This window comes from Sciurus carolinensis, chromosome 11, assembly GCF_902686445.1.
Source record: "Sciurus carolinensis chromosome 11, mSciCar1.2, whole genome shotgun sequence".
NCBI classification, from domain to species: domain Eukaryota; kingdom Metazoa; phylum Chordata; class Mammalia; order Rodentia; family Sciuridae; genus Sciurus; species Sciurus carolinensis.
Genome location: NC_062223.1, coordinates 24,543,773 through 24,557,082, shown reverse-complemented (window position 1 = coordinate 24,557,082; position 13,310 = coordinate 24,543,773).

Sequence of the window (13,310 nt, the reverse complement as noted above, 5' to 3'; positions counted from 1 at the left end):
TCACTCTCCCATGAGACTTGTTTCAGAGACGAGGGTTCAGGAGAATAGGAGCTGTCATGAAATTGTGAGCAGGTCCCTGAGTTCCTTCTGTCAGGAAGCACACCTTCATCTTTCTATCTTCTACAGTGGTGAAAATACAAAAATGGTTAGTAAGCATCTATTGAAATCCTCTACCAAGGAGCCCAGTAAACTTTCTATAATTATTCTATTTCTCCTAATGATTGCTTGGGATATAAAGTTTAATGATTTTTCTCTCAGCCTTAGTTGATACTCTGTAGAAGAGAGTAGTCAAAAGTCAACAGTCATTTACATATTTAATAATGCATATTGTAAACAGGTTCCCCAACAATCATGAATAGGGAAAGATTTCCTGTATTCCAATTCCTATTCTTTTTTTTTTTTTTTTTTTTGTGGTGCTGGGGATTGAACCCAAGGCCTTGTGCTTGCAAGGCAAGCACTCTACCAACTGAGCTATCTCCCTAGCCCCCTATTCTCTATCCATAACAATAAATTTTAAAACTACAAATTGACATAGTCCTTTGAGTTGGTCGCATTTGAGGGGAGTGACTCTACAATATTATCTGTATAACATCAGAATTAACACTTCTGAAATATCTGACTCAGTCCAATTGCATCCCACAGTGATTAATTAGATGACCAGTCTTTCACATCACAAAGGATGCTTAGTCTTTGGGAATCTCTTGTTAAATTTCAAAAAAATGGACTTTGAAGTGTATCAAATAGCTACACAAGTAATTGTCTATTGCTGCCTATGGCATTTACTTCATCCTATCTATCATCCTTTTCAGAAGTTACACCAAACATTTTTTAACCCAAGTGAACTATCTCATGACTATTATCAACTGCTACATTAGCTGCTAGAACTTTATTTTCAGAACTCCTAGATTAACATAGGCAATAAAGGAAAAAGAAATAGTAACTGAAAATAGATGTAGCAAATAGTGGGGCAAGGTTGTAGATGCAGAGTTTCCTAGGGATTGAGAGTGCTCAAAAATAGGACTTCAGTGTACATACTCTGAGAAGCAGCATCCTCAAGTGGAAAGTCCACACTCAGTGTAAGAAAGCACAAGTATCAGTCATGTTCTAAGTGCAGTTACAAATATGTCTCAGTTTGCATGTTGGAAAATACAGGAATTGACCTAAATGATCCCAGAATCCTTTCCAGTTCAACTATGTCCAACATTATTAGTGCAGCTCAAACTTGTTTTTTTCTGCTGACAATTTGTTATTTTTTGGTATTTTATAATCAAATAGCAATTTCCAAGATTATGACTATTGCTTGGAAGGTGCCAGACAGTAGTTATGGGGTATGATAACTATAGTGACAAAATAATGACTCTTAAGTTTCTCACTGTGTACCAGACAGAACCCAAGACTTCCTTGGAGAGAAAACAAAGCACCATGAAGAATGCCATGGACTTTGGAGATGCATTGCTTGCATTATGTCACTTAGGTCCATGCATGAGCAACTGAATAAACCTCCCTGTGTCTGCACTTCATCATTTTTAGCATAGGGATTGCCATAGCATCTGCCTCTGAAGTTTGCTTTTTTATTACATACAAAGTGCCTAGAATGCAGCTGGACACTTGGTAAAATCTAAATAAACAATACCCATTTAATTTTCTGAATGTTTCACTGTGAGCATTGGATCAGAATAAATTATCAGGATCTCAGTCAATTTAGTAGACATACTCTAGGTATAAAGAATGGTATTCCTATGATACATGGACACTTTTTGGACATATATAAATAATATTAGAAAATATCTAATACATACTAGAAGATATCTATATATATATAAAATATACATATATATATGTATCTACATTTCTGAGGGGCTATGTATATATATCTATATATATATATATATATATATATGTGTGTGTGTGTGTGTGTGTGTGTGTGTGTGTATGTACAAGAGTGATATTTACCTGTGAGGGAACATATATAAACAAGAAAAAAAAAAAAAAACAGAGGATTCTGTTCGCATGGACTTGGCCCTGGAAGAGGACATGTGCAGAAAGAGTCTCAGTTTCCTTTAGAAGTCAGTTCTGACGAACATTCTACATGTCTTGGTCGTATAAATGCTTTCATCTGATTCAGGAATTGCTGAAGTCATAGACCAATAAAGTTAGACCTGCTGGAGAACTTAAGAGTATAGTATAGTACATGACCAAATTTCTTGTTTTCACATCTTACTTCCTATAATGTTAATCTCTTTAATCATTAATGCTGGCTTTCACCAGAATAAATCTCCTATTAGAAATTATTTACATGGTAAAAATAGGGTATACAAAATGTGCTTTATAATTTTTTTCAAAACATAAAACCATAATAGGAAAATACCATATATAGTTCCTTACAACAATTTTATAAATCTCTCCAGGTAATAGTGGATGAGGTACTTCCCTGAGCATGACTTTCTCTACGTATATGTACCAACACATTTGTCCAGAATTTAAGATTCACATATAAAAGATCATATAATTTTCCAGAACATAAGAGAAATTTATTCCTTTACATTCTAACATACTTGGTATATTATGTGATTTTCCATTTTTTAATTTAAATGTATCTAAAAGCAATTATACTTATTTGTTAGCATATTATGCAGACTAAAATATACCATAAAACTAAGGCAATAAATTCACTGGTTTATTTGTTAGACATTTAATATATATCACTATTTGGCAAAAGGGAAAATAATGTACAAATAAAGAGCAATACTAAGACAAATGTACTTTGAAATTCTAATTAATTTCTGTGTTTGGCTACCTTCATTCCCCCAACTCAGATACCTCCAATGAGAACATATTTCATTTAAGACATTAGTTGTATTTCAGTATATTACAGTAATTTTCAACTAGTATCTATTGTCAATTGTTTCATGAATTCACATCTTGGGGCTTGTCCTTGGTTCAGAAAAATGAATACTGCTTTCACTGAGGGTGACTATAGATATCTTGTAGCTGTATGTTATCATAGAACATATGATAATGTATGGCTGATCAGTGAATCTATAAATATTTCCAAGTGGTTAGAGATTTTCATATTTCCATGTTGACTTCCCATTATCTCAGCCTTTCAGAGAAGTGTGAAAAAAAGTATAAGCCTAAGGAATAAGGACATTTAAATGTCATTTACTGAAGAGTGAAGAAGGGGCAGTGCGGTGGTAGACATGATCTAAGTATGTTATATGCATGTACAAATAAATCACAATTAACCCAATATTTTTTATAGTTGGAATGCAGTAATAAAAATAAATACACAGTTTTCTTCAAAAATAATTACAGTATAAAGGTAGTTGAGTATTCTCACCTGCTGGAAAATTTTTTTGTGGTTAAAAAAAAGCTTCTATGTTTGCATGAAAATTGACCTGGTTAGTGCAAATTAATCTGGCTAAGCCCATTACTCTGTGGCACAAATAAATGAATAAAACATTTAACAATACTAAAATTGGGTACACAATTTTTCTTATTTCAGTCAATTATGGTGAAGCAAAATGGACTTGACTTTGAGTACTCATGGTAATTCAGGTGCCTTCCTATGAAGTTCTGCAACTAACAAGGCAAAGGCTGGGACTTAATCTCAAGAAAAGGCTGATGATGCAAGTTTCTCACAGGTAGAGGCAGATCTCTTCAATCTTGCAGTCACTCAAACAGCATCTGCCAAGGGCCCCTTCCCTTCTAATTAAAAACTTGTCCCTGCATCTCTCTAATCTTATCCCAGGAAAGAGAGACCTTCCACAAACTTCTGAGGGCAGCAATGAATCAAGCAAAACAACATTTATCCACCTGAAGACCTAGACACCAGCTGAAGACATGCTGCAGCTTGGGCAGAATTTGCATTTTCAGAAACCAATCTTTCCACTTAGGTGTACAAATGCAGTCTATAAATGCTTTCACCTTTGTTCCTTTAAATAGATAAGTTTGTTAGCATATTTGGAACAAATTCAGATGAAGTAATCTCTCCTGAGCAAGTTCCTTCCCTTGAATAATCCCTAGAGGAAGACTTGGGTCTTGCAAAGAAAGAATAGCTGACTGCCAAATGCTATGAAAAACATCGCATGTGAAAAGAAAAATTCCAGAGTGTGACGACTAGTAAACTATGATTTCAAGATCATGAAACATTTAGGTGAAGCCAGTGACATTTAATCAGGCTGAAGGAGGAAGCAGCCCCAGTTTCCTTAGCCAATCACACCCCATCAGAGGAAAGCCTTACTGTGTTTTTACCCAAGAAGCATCAATGGTCAGAGGCAGGGAGCTTGGAACTGGAGGGTCTGTTGAGGTCAATAAGTTCTAATCCTTTAACTCCTGAAGTGGTGGCAGTAAACACTACAATGTTCCCCAAAGAAACTTGGACTCAGATCCATCATCTCATTGCCTGATTGGATTAAGGCTATTTGGTTTCTTTTTACTTCTCCAACACTAAATACCAGCTAGAAACACAGGAAATCCTCTCCTAAAGAAGAAAACAATATTTAAAAGTCTTGAATTGCCTCTGCAAAGTTTTACACACAGTATTTGGCACTCAAGTAAAAATATAGAAGACAAAGCCTGATTAAAAAGCAAGAACAATAAAAACAAAAATTATTCAGATAATAAAAAATAAGCATTTTAAAATAGGCTCAGTGTTTGAAATATGTAAATCATACAGGGATAATAAATTGACTTATAAACACTAAAATACATACCAACTGAAATTCAAGATGTGATTTATTTAATAGCAGATTAGACATAGGTGAAGAGAGAATTGGTAAATTGTAAGAAAGTTTACAAAATATCATGCATACCAAACAAGAGCAATAAAATAGATTCAGGAGATAGTATAAAATAAGTACAAAAGATAGAGCAAAATTTTTAGAATAATGCTGGGAAGATAGCTCAGTGTTAGGGTACTTATCTTTCATGCACAAAACCCTGGATTTGATCCCTAGTCCTGCAAAAAAATAAACTGTAATATATGCTTAGGTATTTAATTTAATTACAATTCCAAAAAAGAGAAGAGAAAGAGAACTAGCAGAGCAGGCAAAATACTTGAACAGGTATGGCTGTAATGTTTTTGAAACTATTGGAAGTTATTCAATTTTAAGTTCATGGGAACTTAAAGTTTCATGAAGTTATATTTTAAAAAGAATTAATTTTACAAAAAGAGTGAATATATGGAATAATTACAAGAGGTCTTAAGGACACACTGTATTAAGAAAAATAAATATTTTCTACCCAATTTTTTTCTACCCACACTTTTTATTGGTGTATTATAGTTGCACCTAATGTTTTTACATATTCCAGCATGCACATGATATAGCAATACGATTTGGACAATATCACTCCCCAATAATTCCTCCCCTTTTCCCACCCCTTCTTCTACTGTTCACCCTTTAATTTTCATGAGAGTCAATCCAAACTTTCTTTTTTTTTCCTCTTAGCCTCCATATATGAGAGAAAACATAATGACAATTAACTTTCTGAGTCTGACTTATTACACTTAGCATGATATTCTCTAGTTCCATTCAGTTATCAACAAATGCCATAATTTCATTTTTCTTTTTGACTGAATAAAAACCCATTGTGTGCACATATCACATTTTTTTAATCTATTTATCCATTAAAGGATCCCTAGGCTGGTTCCACCATTTGGCTATTGTGAATTCTGCTGCTATAACTTGACCATGTTTGCATCATTATAGTATTATGACATCAGTTCTTTAGGATAATTTCCAAAAAGTGGTATAGCTGGGTCATATAGTGGTTTCATACCTAGTCTTTTGAGGAACCTCAAAATTATGTATGGAAATACTGATTTCCACAGTGGTCATACTAATTGATAATTCCACCAGCAGTGTAAAAGGGTTGATTCATTTCTTTACATCCTCTCTTGCGTTTATTATTGCTTATTTTCATGATGCATGCCTTTCTGACTGGTATGAGATGAAATAGTGTAGTTTTGATTTTCATTTCCCTAATTGATAATTGGGTTGATTGGGTTATTTGGTTTTCCAGTTAAGTTTTTGCATTCTTTATATATTCTAGATGCTAATCCTCTGCCAAATGAGTAGCTAGCAAAGATTTTCTCCCATTTTGTTTTCTTTTTTCATTTGTAATTGTTTCCTTTGTTGTGAAAAAGCTTCTTAATTTGATACCATCTTATTTATTAATTCTTGGCATTGTTTCCTGAGCTTTAGGAGTTCTATTGAGAAAGTCAGTGACTAAATCTGGAGTGTCGACCCTGTGTTTTCTTCCAGGACTTGCATCATTTCTGGTCTAATTCCTAGGTCTCTGATCCATGAATTGACTTCTGGGCAGGGTGTGAGATAAGGATCTAGTTTCATTCTTCTACATATGGATAACCAGTTGTCCCAGCACCATCTGTTAAAAGACTGTCTTTTCTCCAATATATGTTTCTGGCACCTTTTTTAAGAATCAGATGACTGTAGACATGCGGGTTTGTCTCTGTGTCTTCTATTTTGTGCCTTTGGCCTATGTGTCTGTCTCCATGCCAGTACCATGCAGTTTGTGTTACTACAGCTCTGTAGTATAATTTGAAGTCATGCATTGTGATGCCTCCAGAATTACTTTTTTGGCTTAGAATTGCTTTGGCTATTCTCAACCTTTTATCCTTCCAAATAAATTTTAGGACTATTTTTCTAGTTTTGTGAAGAGTAAGACTGGCAATTTCTTTAAAAGTATATGGAAAACTCAAAGATAAAAGGAATGGCATCATCACAGTTCTGACTGAAAATGAAATCTCAACATAGCTTTGAACACTAATTTAAAAGCTGAAAGAAATGATCACAAAATACAGAGGCTTTTCTGATCACATGACAAAACAAGAGAATTTTACGACCAACCAACTATACCATAGAGAGATGTGTGGAATGCTCTTTGGGAAGAAGAGGAAGTTCTAACCTGAAAAACAAAGGAACTGCTAGAAGGAATGAAGTGCAGTGGTGGAACACAAGTTCAGCAGGTGCACAGCCCTGGATCTGCACCCAACTCCAAAATGAATAAAAACTGATATTAATGAAAAGGTATCATGGGAATAAATCCAAATTAATAATAACTAAATGTAACATCAGTGAATGCAGAACAAATAAGAGCCTGATGGATTTATATCAAAATACTTGGTCAATTTTACATAAAAACCTTAATAAACACATTTCCCCTGCTTACAAAACAGAATTCAATGGCCAAGAGCCTTAGGGGGAAAAACATGTTAAATAACAAAATTAAAAATAAAGGTTAAAATAGTGGAATAAACTGCATACATCCTGACCAAAAGAACATTGTTTCTATGCAATTATCAGACAAAAAAATAAAATATAGCTCAAGGTGAGAAACATTTTAAAAGAGAGATTTTGTTGATTTGTTTTTATTTTTGTTATGGCAAAAGGTCAGTGGCAGGAAGATACAGCAGTTGTGAACCAGTATGAACCCAAAAACATAGCTTCATAAGATATTTTTTAATTGTTTGATCTAAAAGGAGAGATAGACAAATCAGCAACAATACAAGATTTCACCACAATTTAATAAATGCAAGGACATGCATAAATGTTCTTAAAGATATTTAAATTTTAAACATCATTAACACAATTGATCCATTGATGTAAAAGAACAGTGCATAAATAACTGAAAGGTCCCCATTATTTTGAAGTGCACAAGAAACATTTTTCAAAATCTTTGTCAAATCATTGCTAACCACAGAATTTTTCTCTAGCATGTAAAGCAAATCACCCAGAACCATAGAGTTCAACAGTGTAAACACATGTCTCTTCACCTAGAAGTAATTGAAGTAATTAATCCATAATGAAGAATAAATTTGAAGATGAATTGAACTTTGGAATGGCCTACTAAAGGCTGAGAAATGTAGATACTTAGAAGACCCCTCATTATGTTTGAATTATCATGTACACTTTGCACCATGTATCTCTGTGAGATGTTATCCTTACATTAATGAACATTCCCCCATGCAGCCTGATACTTTGTCCTTCTCCATTCCAATATACCTAATGTTAATTTCCACACACATTCTTCTAATTCCTACCCAAATATATCATTTAGCTTGTGCAATTTTAATTGAAAAATCTACATTCTTTTAGAATAAGACCATATATCCTAGTTGCATTCTAGTGACACCAGAGCCTAATTATTGAAATAGAGGTAATATGGGACTGCTCTGCATAGCATTTGAGTCCTTTGTGAAGTGGGTTTCTGCAGCTTGTGCACACCTCAAGGAGGATTACATCGGAAGGGTACTAATAGCAGTCATAACTGGAGAAATAAATCCTAAATCCTTCTTTTGTAAGTGGTCAGTGGGGCAGTACAACCACATATGCAGGCATACTTCAGGGAGATTACATTGAGTGACTCTTCGTTTCATGAAATCTCTGTAGCATGCATTGATTGTTGATTGCAGTTTACTCATAGTTGAACTTCTTTTGAAATTGGAGTCAGTGTCCTTCAATCCTGCCACTGCTTTACCAGTTGAATTATGCAATTTTCTAAATAATTTGTTGTCCTTCCAGCAATGCTCCAAACATCTTCATTTTCAGCAATGTTCCAAACATCTTCGCCAGATATAGAATCAATCTTAAGAAATCACTTTGTTTTTCTCTTATTCTTAAGTGGCCATGTTTCATCTGTTAAGTTTTATCATGAGATTGCAGCAAGTCATTCACTTCTTCAGACTTCACTCCTGATTCTAGTTTTCTTACTACTTCCAACTCATCTGCAGTTACTTCCTCCACTTTCAGACTCCTGTTAATGTTGTTGTTTTGACCTCCTCCATGAATAGTGAATGTTCTTAGTAGTGTCTAGAATGTTTAATCCTTTCTAGAAGGTTTTCAATTGATTTTGTCATGTCTAGAAGACAAACCACTATCTATGGCAGCTATAGACTTTGAAAAAAGCATTCTGAAATAAAAACGAGTTCTTATACACTGTTGGCAAGAATGTAAATAAGTAGAGCCACTGTGGAAAACAGTATGGTGGTTCCTGAAAAACCTAAGAATAAAATTATCATATGATCAAGCTACAGCACTCCTGAGTATATATTCAAAAGAAATAAAGTCAACGTAAAAGAGACACCTGGGTACCCATGTTTATTTCAGCACTATTCACAATAGTGAAGATATGGAATCAGCCTAGTTAATCATCAACATACAAATAGATAAAGAAAATATGCAATATATACACTTTGGAGTATTATTAACCCATAACGAAGAATAAAATTCTGTCACTTACAGGAAAATCGATGGAACTGGAGGACACCACATTACGCAAAATAAGCCAGACACAGAAAGACAAGTATCTTGCATGGGAAAAATTAAAAGATCTGAAAGTAGAATAGTGATTCCTACAGACTCGGAAGGCTGCTGGGGGACTGGGGAGGTGGGGACGGAAGAGGGATGGTTAGCTGTGATGAGCGCTCATTGTGTGTATGTACGAAAATATCACACTGGATTCCATTAATATGTACCACCAATACGTATTAATTATAATTAAGTCAAGTCATAAAGTTAAAGTTACTTCTTGAGCCATAGGTTTCAAAATGGAGGTTGGGTTAGCAGGCATGAAAAAAATCTGAATCTATTTCATGTAAAACCACACACACAGCATATATGTATATATATATATGTATATATATATGTATTTGTATATACATATATACATATGTATATATGTATTTGTGTGTGCATATGTGTGTGTGTGTGTGTGTGTACTGTCTAGACAATCTTGAGATCTGAATCTATGATACTCTTGAGGTCTCTGGAACAATGGTCCAGCATTAGGTGGAGGAAGCTCACCCATGGTTATCTCACCCAGAACATCACTCAGAGAGCAAGGGAAGTCCTGCTCAGTCTTCATCTGGTCTAGACGATTTGCTAAAGCAATCAAGGTTGCAATGAATAGTAGATTAAGAAATCCAGGGACAGATTGTGTTCTGAGGGAAAATTAAAGTGGAAAATGTGGACTCTCCTGAAGTACATAGAGTAATGCTTGAGATAAATTTGTTATATATATTTAAGGTACAACAACATGGTGTTATTGGATCAACTATAATCTAATCCAGCAAAAATCACAAACATAATACACTATTATTAACTGTAATCCTGGAGCTGTGCATTAGATCTTTTGACTTGTTCATATTTGGTAGTTTTCATACTTAGATACACATTTCCCAATTTCCTCCCTTATAACATTTACCTTTTACCCTGATTTTTATTGTTTTGTTCTCTACTGTATGCATTTGACCTTTTCAATTTATTTTATTTTTTTTAGATTCACCCACTTCCTAGCTCAATAACAGAGAACATTTTAAGTCTTTGCCACTTGAAACAGAAGAAAGCCAAATTAACACTCCTCCCCACCAAGTTTGAAATAAAATAAAAGGGTGATCCTTTTAAGTAACAAAATACTGGAGCCTTGTGTTGTGTACTATGAAATAATCTTTAAAAGTGGGATTTCAAAGTATGGTAATACCATAAAAAATTTTATATACTGATCTATGCTATCAAATATAGACCATGTGTGTTCATACAAAGGTGCTTGTGCTCAGATGGATATGGTCCAAAGTATCATTGAATACTCACCTGTGTGTGCTCATACAGATTAATATGAGGTCAAACACAGACAGAAGCATGTAGTCAGATACAGACTGCCAGGTGACCAGACACATATATGTATACATAGATTTATACTTCAATTCATGGCAGTAAAAGTTACTGAGTTCTTTCTGGAAATCGAATGTAAATAAAATGCCTTTTTAAATGAGAAAACAAAAAAGCAAATGAGTAGACACTATGACTGTGATTAAAAACTCAGTTGAGATTTATTGATCAAGGCTTAATAATAGATGTATCATTCTGGATGGAAAAATTAGATGTTATTATGTACCACATTCTTCAAAATTAACATGAAAGGTTCTGTGGTTCTAAATTTAACTTATTGGAAGTTTTAAACTTTACAAAATAATCTAGAGCTTTGTCAGGAAGACTAAGGGAAGGGTGAGTATTTGGAAAAAAACAGCCCTAATATTAAGAAATAAGCATGAAAAATCTTTGACCATTGAAATGGTGTGTTAGTGATAGAGGGATGAATATTAAAAAAAAATTAAAAAGAAATTTAAAAAATAAAAATAAAAAAGAAATGGTCCAGGTTTAAACATTCTAGATGGAAAATGTTGACATAACAAAAGAAATTTCAAATTATTTCTGATAAATTAATGATGAATAAATTGCATTGACAGATTATCTTACCTATTTGAGGGGAAAAGTTTAGGTATATCCTTATAACAAACAAAATAAATCATGGATTAGAACTCAAAATTTTCTGAGAAGTTATTTTAAAATTGGATGTTAAAATTTATAACATTGCTGGCAGGAAATGGAATCTTCTCATGTGTATTGATAGTAGCACTGAAAACTAAAAGATATTAAGGTAAAAACATCTGTATAGAAAAGACTCAATGATAACATAATAAGGTAAATATTTATTGCACATGTCAAAGAAGAATATATACATATGCATATCTAACACAGAAAGAGTTCATCAAATTTAATCAGTGAAAATTTTGGCTCCAACAGATTAAAGATTCAAGCAAATAAGCAGTTGACAAAGTTCATAGAGTGGTTTTTATGTCCCAAATGTTGTTCAAGGAACAGAGTGAACAGAGAAGTCATTTTTCCTGACTTCAGGGAACTTATAGACAAATGAACACAAATAGATAATTAGATAAGATATTTATCTCATCATTCGTTAAAACTCAAAAAAATTGAAAATTAATTGCATATCCAAATATGGAGGATGTAATAAAGATGTTCATAAAAATGATACTACAAATTACTCATACAGTGTTATTTACCAGTGAAAAAAAACATTTATTTCTCCAAAGTCTTAATTCCTTATGAATGTAAACTAAACAGGGGAAACTGAAAAAGTTAGTTTCTTTGATGTTTTTTACCAGATTAGGAGCATCATATTTATTTCAAGCCTAAATCAGAAAAAAAAAGTTCACAAAGATTACACAAATGAGATTTCTATCAAATAAAACAATGTGTCTGAACTCTTCATTACCTAATAATCTGCATTCTATTAATAAAAGAGGTTGAAATCTCCAAACATAAACTGACAAGGAGATAGAACATTAAGTACCTTATTGTATGCTTGTATAAAATCATACTGTACCCCATAAATATGTACAATTCCTCATATTAATAAAAATTTTTTTCAAGTTTAAGGAAATGGAAATACTAATTACACATTGTATGCTTGTATCAAATTATCACATATTTTCTAGAAATATGTAGAATTGAAATTTTAGGATAAATCATAAGCTTGTATAATTTGAAGTAATTAAAATACAGAGATTAGAATTAAAATAGCATATATTGCTAGCATCTTTTTTGGCAATATTTTCTAAAATGTCTAGTGTCAGTCTCTGCATTATATTCTTGTAGCTCCAGGACTATAACCTTGTGTATGAAAGGCAGAGCCTGGTCTCTTTCTGATGGCTATAAACATATAAGAAAGAGATGGGTAGGTTGAAAACTGGCAGAGGCATCATCAGATATTCTAGCTGTCCAGGAAGATTAATGGAGTGCTTTTATTCTTATGAAAATATGACACCAAACACAACTACTCCACCTGAGGAATTCATGTGATTTTCCAAATGGGAAAGTAAGATTTAACTGTTTTTCTGCATTTGTTCATTCATATTCTTTTCATATACTTTACTTTTTACCATGAACATTAAAACTGAAGTATTATTCCTCTTCAATCTTAATATGCTAGTCAATATGAACAAAAGATTTTATTTGAAGTGTCTTACAAAAATAAAGTATGTACCTCAAATCTAATATGATCTATTAGCATGTGTGTCAGTGAGGGAAGGAATAAACCAAATATTTACAAAATATTTACATACTATTTCTTATTTTATTCTTTCAAATCTGTGATGAGCACTATTCTGAAAAATGATTAATTTTATTTAAGAAAAAATTGAGAACATCTTCAATAAGTAAAATAAATTTACAATATCAATTATAGCACATAAATCTATAGTCTCAAGAGAACTATTTTAAACCCCCAAAATGAACATGTGTTTTCCATAAAAATTTCTGATAATCTTAAAACCTATGCTGATCGTTGGAAAATACACATAATGAAAGTTTTTCATCATGCACAATACTACAGCTGAGGGAAATCTTACTAAAACAAAATAATCACACATGGCTTTCCTGAAAGGAGCATCTCCTCATTGAAAATAAGTCTACATTTCTCTGCCACCT